Source organism: Chinchilla lanigera, unplaced genomic scaffold (assembly GCF_000276665.1).
Source record: "Chinchilla lanigera isolate Chin_1 unplaced genomic scaffold, ChiLan1.0 scaffold00089, whole genome shotgun sequence".
NCBI lineage: Eukaryota > Metazoa > Chordata > Mammalia > Rodentia > Chinchillidae > Chinchilla > Chinchilla lanigera.
The window spans coordinates 6,855,832-6,866,155 of NW_004955490.1; the positions used below are offsets into that span (position 1 = coordinate 6,855,832).

General features: G+C 36.5%; 3 pseudogenes; 1 reads left to right on the top strand and 2 right to left on the bottom strand.

The window, feature by feature from the left end:
* Window positions 1-1,427: 1,427 nt before the first annotated feature.
* Window positions 1,428-2,507, bottom strand: LOC102026649 (annotated as a pseudogene).
* Window positions 2,508-3,595: 1,088 nt separating this feature from the next.
* On the bottom strand, window positions 3,596-4,238 carry LOC102026985 (annotated as a pseudogene).
* Window positions 4,239-4,338: 100 nt separating this feature from the next.
* LOC102027311 lies at window positions 4,339-5,216 on the top strand (annotated as a pseudogene).
* Window positions 5,217-10,324: the final 5,108 nt, after the last annotated feature.

The following is a 10,324-nucleotide window of genomic DNA, read 5'->3' on the forward strand; positions in this document are numbered from 1 at the left end:
CAAACCAACACAGGCAGAAAGAGATAAGTATGATAAGAGATGTTCAAGTAAATTATTTGGTATTCCAGAGGACTGAGAAATTATTTTCCTTTCTGTGTTTGAGAATTACATTAAATTTTTGTTTATATTAGTATATGTTTCTAGTACATCATGATTACATTCATCACGGGGAGTTTTTACATGTACATACACATCTTATTTCTTTTTATGGCCCCTTTACTTCCATTCCCTCCAGCCCACACTCCATCATTTGGTCCCCTATCTTTGTGCAAAAAGAGTACTTCCCTGTTTCCTATTTAATATGTTTTATTTTGCTCTTTAATTTATTCACACCTTGAGTTTCTTATTAAGAGAAAGTATGCAATATTTAAGTTTGCACATCTGATTTATTTCACTTAACATTATGGTTTCAAGGTACATGCATTGTCTTATAAATAATTCAAATTTACTTTTCTTTATAAATTTATTCTCCATTGTGTATAAATACCCCATTTTCTTTATTCATTCATCTGTTTTAGGACATATGGGCTGCTTGCAAGATTCAGCTATTACTAGTATTGATGTTATATACAAGGTTATGCATGTATTAACGTAAAGTGGTAAAATTAAGAATTTCAGAAATATAAATAAAAGGAGAATAGTTTGGTTGAATGGAATTTATAGTTTTACTTTTTTGAAGAATCTCCTTAATAATTTCCATAGTAGTTGTACTAGTTTGAATTCCCTCCAAAAAAAATGTAGAAGTTTCTTTTTCCTCTATAGCCACACCAACATTTGTTACAATTTCATTTCTTGATGATAGCCACTCTTTCTTGAATGACATGGAATCTCAGTGTTATTTCAATTTTCAGTTTTCTAATGGCTAGAGATGTTGTTCAATTTTCATATATTTTTGGTTATTTATACTTCTTATGACAAGTATCTATTCATTTCAGTTGCTCATTGTTTAATTGGGTCTTTTATTTTGATGGATCTAAATTTGGGTTTTCAAAATCTCCATAAAGATTTCCACAGTGGTTCTACCAGTTCCAATGCCACCAACCTTGTAGAAGTTTTATTTTTTCCCTGAAAACTTTCCAGCATCAGTTGCTGTTTGTTTTCTTGATAATGACCTTTCTGGGATGAGATGGAAACTCGGTGTTGCTGTAATGTGCATTTCCACAATGGCCTGCAGTGTTGAGCATTCACTCATGTATTTAGTGATCATTTGTACTTCTTCAGAGAAGTGTCTGTTTATTTTGCTTCCTTATCTTTTGATTATTCATCTTTAAATTTGGGAGTCTAAAGTTTTCAGTTCTCATATATTCTAGAGTTGAGCATCTGCAGAAGAACTGGTAGAAGTTTTTCCTGCCCATTCTGTAGGTTGTTTTCACTGGCCACGTATAGTTGTAAACTACTGCTGGTGATATAGCTCAGCAGCACAGTTCCTACCCAGCAACTGTGAGGTTGCTTTTATTTCCACTCTGTTTGCCCAGCTGCTCCTGTAGTTCGGAGCCAAACATGGCTACTAGTCCATTCTAATGGTTCTGCCGTGGCAGGCATTTCTCTTCCCAGGAGCCTTCTTGGTCCTCAGGGAGACACTCAAGGGCATTGATGTATAGCCACTGCCTGATGGGCATAAACTTCCCTGAACAGGCCTTCATGACCTCCTGGGCAGCCAGGCCCCCAGTGAAAGCATTTATCGGTGCAAGGTCACCAGCCGCTACATAGGCCAACTTCCGAATCAGGTCTTCATCCAGGTTGTCCTTCTGGACTGCAGACAGTGCTCGAACATTCACATCTTGGGCTAGGGCTGTCAGTTCTTCTGCGGCTTATGTGGTTGCTGTTTGTACTGAACACAGAATTCACGTAGGGCCTGGAAGCCAATGTGCAGTTGTGCAGGGCAAGAGTACTTAGCAAAGTCTGTCATCACAAAGTCTGGCTCTGCCAGTGAGGCTAGTAAGGGTTTAAAATAAAACTTCTTAGATACTTTGACCTGATGAACAATGCCTCCACAGACATAATCAGAGAAACTGGAGGTATCATAGATACTGAACGTATAGGGACCTAGGACTTTGCTTTTCTATGGGGTGCAGGAGTTCTCTCATACCCTTGAGTTCATTCATGCCCTGAACTTCTGAGAAGGAGTTCTCTCAAATATAATCGTCACTCTCAAATCCATGCCAGACTTCCTCCAGACAGGTGACAATCCCAGGGTTGTCCTTGGTGACCATAGAAAGCATAGCACTCCGTGGCTGCACCCCAGTGGAATCTGTGAGAATCATTTCCTCTCTAAAGTCACAGAAGAGCTGCCTGTAGCTGGTATTGCAAAGGAGTGTTGGCAAGAACCACCACCTGGAAACTACCAAGGAAATCCCCCTCCAGGGGTCCGGTGTAGGTGCTGACAGGCACGTAGCTGTTGAGTTCAGCAAGGTGAGGGGATGACATCTCAGCTCAGTTTTTACCAATATCCTCCTCATGAAGATAGTACTGGGAGTAGAGGTCAGATCGCTGGGCTGTGCCTTCATCATGGAGAGTGACAGCCTTTACGCACCCACCAAGGATGATATTCTTTGCAATCTCCACACCTAGGCCCCGCAAACCTGACACCAGCACACTGGATTTCTGGAGATGTTTCACTGACTCATGACCCAACATATATAGTTGATGGGAGTAAAGAGCTTCATCAATGTCGGTTTCAGAAATACTTTAATAAATTGTGTATTGAAAAACTAAATACATTTGAGTTAGAAAATCATACCATACTTCAAGAAATACCTATAACATTCAAATTATTGAAAAAGAATAGTATGTACATAATTAAATAAATTATAAAATGTAAATCAATGAATTACTTGAAAATCAATTTCATAAAACAGACAAAAGAGGAATTATAAAATTCAAATCTAGCATTTACTAAATAAATTAAGTACATGAAGTGAAACATCATTGCAAAATATAAAAAATGATTTTTGGGGGTTGGCACATACCTTAAATCCCAGTTACATAGGAGGCTGAGGAAGGACAATTGTCAGTGCATGCCTATCCTCGAAAGGGAGGAAGATCCTGTATCTAAACTAAGACAAACAACAAAAACAAAAACGATAACAATGGCACAGTGTACACTATTCCATGTCAGAAAGGAAGAATACGGGAATACAAAGGAAGGGTTGAAAAAAATAAGACTGAAATTCATCAGGACAAACATTAAATCCTACAGTCACATGTCCAGCATCTCAATAACATGGTATGAGCTTTAAAGGGCATGGGTAGCCCCAACCCTATGGCCTTGCTAGCTGCAGCTAATGTAGCCACTCAGCTACAAAATATGGTCTAGTAGCTCAAAATTAACTCTATATAATGCACATTAATTCTGCAACACAATATTATTCCAAAGTCATACTTATTTTGAAAATTGATCGTCTTTATTTCACAAAGATACACAGATACAATTAATGTAGGAATTCATACATTATGGTTTCTAAACATTTACCCACTAATGGTTTCTGTGATAGGTTGTTGTCCTTTGTGGTTCAGGGAAAGTTTAGATGGCTGATGTTGGTAAGAGCCCAACTTTTCTTCCTTTTTACCCAGCAAGTGAATCTTTTCAGAAGTCTTACCAGATGTTTTCTTTGTTTGCCTCTCCCTGTTGCTACCTTAATTTGATAGATTTCAGTTTCTAGTTGCAAATAGTCGGTTCAATCATGTAATTCTTTCTGACCAGCGATATCCAATTTGGCCCCATTTCTCTCAGTTTAGATCCAACTGTGAGTTGCATGTTCTTCTACAGCCAGTTTAAATCTTGAATATGTTTCCTTAAGTTCCGAAGCTCTTTCTGTGTGTATTCAATCATATGATCTGGATTTTTGTTATATATGTTCTAGGCATTACATCCATGCTGTGCCATTAGTTCCAGGTTCTCAATTCAAACTGCCTGATGCTCTAATTGGGACATAGAATTGTCTACACATTCTTGCCAAGCAGTAGTGTCATTCTTCTGACCTGAAGAAGGGGCTGGAAGCTCACTCTGTTTCGGACTGAACAATTCAATTGGTTGTCAAGCAGCCAGTCTTTCAAATTCATTTCTCACTATGTCAATTTCAAGAGCAGAATAATCCAGGGGTTGCTGAGTAGCTCAGGTAATTCTTAGTAGGTCGGTATCTGCGAATTTCCTCCTCTACTAGTGCCTCAGCCTCTTCCCTCCTGCACTGTGCTTATTAGCCTGGCAGATGTGGTTAAACAAGACTGACCCTGATCATTTTCAGACTCAGATAACTCAGAAGAGAGTATGTACTCAAGGGACGGGAGGCATGGGTTTGGTGACTGGAGAGGCAGTATTGAATGCCCTGGCACAAAAAAATGGCTTTCAACCTTGTTAAAGGAGTCATTTTCTTCTTTCTAACTGGACTTGGGACAGTGGTGAACATCTCTGTTTTTATGAATTATATATGCATTGTTGGAAGCACTGAGAAGACATCTATGCACCTTATTGTCATCCATTTGTTTTTCACAAATACCATACTGCTTCTTTCCACAGGAATTCTGAGGACAATAGCAACTTTGGGCTTGAGAAACTTCCTGGACAACATAGCTTGTAAGATTATTGTTTACCTGGAGTGGGTGGCCTGGGGCCTCTCCATCTGCACCAGCAGTCTCCTCACTGTGGTCCAGGCCATCACCATTAGTCCCAGACATTGTGGATGGAGGAAGCTCAATCCAAAATCAGCATGGCCCATCTTTTCCTTGTTTCTACTATTTTGGATTCTGAATTCCTTGATAAGCATAAATTTGTTCTATATCATCACAAATATCAACATGAACTCATCAAAAATAGGTGAAAGTGACTACCATTGTCATTTTCTACCAAGAAGCCAGAAAATTAACTGGATTTTTCTCACTCTCTTCACCCTGAGAGACACCATGTGTCAGGGTGTCATGGATGGATCCAGTGTCTACATGGTGTTTCTTCGCCACAGTCACCACCAGCGTTTTCTCCACCTGCAGCTCTCCAAGTTCCTCTACAAAACTCCACCTGAGGTCAAAGCTGCTCAAAGTGTTCTTCTGATGTGTTCTTTTCTTGGACAGATTGTTTTGTATCTTTATATTTAATTTTCACCTTCAAGAATGAATACATAATAAATAATCTTCAAGGATTTCTGATACTTGGCTATGCAATACTCAGCCCATTTGTGCTGATTCACAGAGATGAACACCTGGGTAAATTCTGGCATGCTTAATAGCATGGAAAGACATCAAGATATGTGTTTCATTGTGTTTCATTCATCTTTCCTGTAAGTAGTTGGAATATACTCTTCATTCTGTTGTGCTGTAAAAAAAAAAAGTATCATGCCAAAATGATTATGTATGTACAGGTTTATTATCAGACAATAATCCTGGTGACCTGCATCCCTGAGATGAAACACAGATCCTAGAAAAGTAAGTGTTGGATGTGGTGCTGCATGCTTGTAATCCCATCTTTCTGGAAGCCTTAAACAGGTGGATTTCAACTTGGAGTCCAGCCTGGGCAACTGAGAGAATTAGCAAGACCCTATCTAGGTATAAAAAAAAAAAAAATAAAAGAGCTGAAGTGCTAAGGCATTGGGTGGAATTCCCAGTAAAACACACACACACACACACACACACACACACACACACACACACACATTTTACAGAAATCTTTCTTCACTCAGCCACCCACTGGAAGTACTTTTCTTCTAATAGTTGAAGGATTGGTCTTTTGTTAGCCCTGTTTCAGCAGTAAAAAGCAAGACAAAGATTTACAAAATTTTGTCAAAATATCTCATGGACCTTCTTTTATGCTGCTGAATTACATTTCTTGGAATTGATCTTGCAGATATACTTGCTCTTTGAGGTTTATTATAGGAAAAAACATAAATTATAATGTTCCTTGTTTTTAAAATACAACAAACACCGACAAAAAGTGAAAAAATAAATTTGGGTTTTCTACATATTTCTATGTATTGTAGATGTCAATCTTCTCTCTAGGGAGTAGCTGGCAAAATATTTTCCCATTCTATAGGTTGTTTATTCACTCTGTTAGTTGTTTCCTTTTCTGTGTAGACACTTTTCAATTTCATATGGTCCATTTTTCTGATTATTCATGTTTATTCTTGTGTAATTTGTATCCCATTTAAAAAGTCCTCGTTTATGCAATGTCTTCAGGTGTATTACCTATTTATTTTGTAAGAGATTGTTCCTGTTTAACATTTAGATCTTTTATCCATTTTGCTTTTAGTTTAGCATATGGTAAGAGATACAGGTCTATATACAATCTTCTGCATATGATAACCAGTTTCCTGAGCACCATTCATTGAGGAGACTATTTTAGGATGTTTTCTTTAGTTCTGTGAGGAATGCTGTTGGTATTTTCATTAAGACTGCATTAAACCTACATATCAGTTCCGTAAAAATGTCATTTTGATAATACAGGTTCTGCCTAACCACCAACAGGGGATATTTTTATATTTTCTAATGTCCTGTTTGTTCTCCATTTTCAGAGAAGTATTGTTTTCATTATACAGTATTTTTTTTTTGCTCTATGGGTTCATTATTGATGTATAAGAATACCATTGATCTTTGTGTGTTGATTTTCTATCCTACTACCTTTTCTGTATTACTTTATTAGTTCTAGGAAACTTTTAGTGGAAACTTTTTTATCTTTTATGTAGTGGATCATGGTTTTTGCAACTAATGATAATTTGACTTATTTTACTGTGAATATCCCTTTTATTTATTTCTCTTGCCTGGTTACTCTGACTAACTTATTGAGTGATACATTGAACAGGAGTGGTGATAGTGGATATCTTTGTTTTGTTCACAAAAGTAGAGGAAAAATTTTCAAATTTCCCCCATTTAATATAATGTTGGCAGTAGATGTGTCATAAATGGTGTTTGTCAGATTGAGAAAATGTTCTTCTATCCATATTTTCTTCAGTATTTTTATCATGAAATGCTTCTGAATTTTTTCAAAGGCTTTTTTTGCTTCTATTAATATGGTGATATATTTCACCGTGCTTTTATTTATGTGATGTACTACATTTATTGATTTCATATGTTGGGCCATCCTTCCATTCCTGGGATGATGTCTACTTCTCCATGGTGTATGATGTTTCTAATGATTTTTTGCACTCATTTTCCAGTATTATTAAAGATTTTTGCATGTATGCTCATTAGTACAGTTGTCCTGTAGTTTTCTTCTTTAGTGTAATCCTTGTCTGATTTTGGAATCAAGCTAACTCTATCTTTCAGAAATGAATTTGGCAGTACTTTCCTTAAAATTTCACTAAAAACTTTGAGGGTCATTAGAATATCTTCCTTGGTGTTCTTGTAGAATTCAGTGATGGAACTATAGTGTCCTGGGATTTTCTTAGTGGCAGAGTGTTAAATTATTGCCTCAAATTCATTTCCTGTTATTGAATTATACAGGGTTTTATATCTTATTTGTTCAGTTTTGATAATTCATATAATTCTAGCAACCTATTAACTTATTGTGAATTATTCAAGTTATTGGAATACAAGCTGTAAAAGTAGTTACTAATAAATTTCACGGTTTGGGCACTATCTTCTTTATTTTCCCTTAAATATTTCTGATTATATTGATATGGGTCATTCCTTCCTTTGTAATACTGGCTGAGTATTTCTCAATTTTGTTTATTCTTTTGAAGAACCAGCTCTTCAATTCATTGATACTTTGCACTGATTTATTGGTCTAAATTTTATTAACTTCTACTGGATCTTTATAATTATTTCTCTTTGTGTGAGCATTGGATTCAGATTATTCTCATTTTTCAAGACTTTAAGTAAATCATTAGATTATTTAGTTGGGCTTGCTGTGCTTTTCTCATGTGCTGTGTAATTGGCCCAACAACAATTTCTCCAGAAATGAGCCACAATATTATTGATGACACAAAGACAAACAAGATATTTGCATACAGTAAAAACAAATTAACTGCAATCATTATGCCATTCTTAAAATAGTGGTAATATCAGCAATAATATTAATATCAAATACAAATAGTATATTGACAAATGAAAATATTGTGTTTTTATGACACCATAGAAAGCAAATATAACTACTATCATACAACCAATTACAGTAGAAAGATCTATAATTTTAATATAGACACAAAGACAAACCTAACACTGACATACAATAATATCTACTAAATTCAATAACTATACCACCATTAAAATTGAAAAAGATCAAATAATAGTAGCATAGAGTTAACTAAATATCTAAAGATTAATAAAGCTTTGCAGTAACACTAGTATACTCTGGTTTCCCTTCAGATTGTATAAATCTTTTGCATTTTACAGCAATACTAGTAAAAATGGAGTAAGGAAGAGAAAATTGAAAGAAGTACAATGTGAACAATAAAGAAATGTCATATGGGTAGACAAAAGGGAGAAAAAGGAGCCTATTTTGGGTTAAAAAATTAATACAATTAGATAAATGTAACTGAAAACAAAAAACAAGAAAAAAATTTTAAAAACCCAAGCCTTCCCCCAAAATAAAGAAAAAGAGATAAAAAGTCCTCTGTTTTTGAATGGGTGTTTCTTTGCAAGATCTCTAATTTTCAAATCTACAACTTATGAGGGAAAGATAATGAGACAGTACTAAAACCTGTTTTGTTTCTATCTTCTAGATTTTGTGTGTGAAAAATGAATCATGCCCCTCCGTTTCTGTTGGGCATAGTTGACAGACAGTTTTTGCCCTAGGGTTTTATTCACTCTAACCTCTTCCAGTTTGTGTGTACCCCAAATCTCAGCTTTCTCCGCCTAACTTTACATTGTGTGGTTTGGTGAGATATGCTGCCTGCTCCGGTCCCTCTGTCCCTATAACCCAGGTTGTGGCAACTGTCTGAGTAAAGTCATATCTCTGAACACACTGGTAGATGGAGATATCAAACACCACTGAGCACTGTAGTGGATGTAGGCATCAGGGTAAGGGTTGGGGGGATCAAACTACACTGGACCTAATGCCAGGTATTTCAGAACTAGTTCTCTTTCAAAGCCATTCACACAGTCCTGGCTTCTCCTGGTTTTCATTTTAAAAATAAATGAATGAAAACATATTGACAAACAGACATCCATTTACTAAATAGCACAAGAACAATACAAGCAATACTGAATTACATACAAGGTGACAGGAAATTAAAAATGGATGTTGTATTACATATTGATATCTTCAAAGTGGTTACTCAGGAGAACAAATATAAACATGCAAGATTGATCAAATAATTAATCATCAACTGGCTTCTCAACTGAGCAGGTGGGAGCCTTGTGTCTTTCCAGGTCTGAGTCCAAAATTCTTAGGGGTTCTATATCTATCCCATTCCCTCTCTGAATTTACCTCTTTTGGGTGACGTCTTATCCAGTATCTGTCACAAGCTGACCCCAGGATCAATGAAGTTGTTCCATAATTTTCCTGTAGTTCAGTGCTAAATAATTCACCCCTTCCAAAATGGCCCCTGATTTAACACTCTCAAATATGGTGGGTTGTGCACTGGATTTCTTGTCCAGTGCTAGCCTGTTTTGTGGATGTAGTCAATTTCAGAGCAAATGCCCACACTGTTTTATAGTTATAATAACCATGGAATTTTCGTTGGTCTACTTCTGCTGTGCTAGGCTGTTGTTTCCCCCAGGAGCCTCTGCTCATCATCAGGCTTAGCTTGTGTTAGCAGAGATAGGTATATCTTCTTGAGAAGCATGATCAGCTTCTCAGACTGCTTCCTCTTTATTTTTTGTTCCATTTCTCCAGGTTTGCTGTAGTTTCTAGTTTTCCTCTCAGCTTTCATCCAATTCCCAGATATGTAGTATTTTTTTTCTACACCATGTTGTAGTTTTCAGGGTGTCTCAATTCCATGTCTCAGATATATTGTATTTTTCTGCCTGTCTATTCCACCAATTTCAATCCACATGAATGAGATCACTTAGATAAAAAGAAAATAAGGCAATAGAGGAATTACCCAGTCAGCCCAACTGTGGTGTTTGGAGAGCCTAAGGGCAGCAGTGAGAATGACAAAGCCAAAGTGGAGCACTAAGGCAACATTGCAGTGGTAGAGACAATTTACCTTGAGAATTTAAAAAGAAGATTTCAAAGACTGACATTTGTACTTATACATCAGGTAAAATTTCTGTGTATAAAGATTTGGTTAAAATGGAGGGAACAGTATTGAAATCATTGGACTATTTAAAGAAAAACAAGAGGTCACTTTTGGCTGAGGTTCAGCATGCAAAGTCATAAATTTGAAGGAATATCTTGGGATCATACTGTGTAACGTCTTGAATGCCAGGATGAATGGTCTGTATTACATTAAGTAGG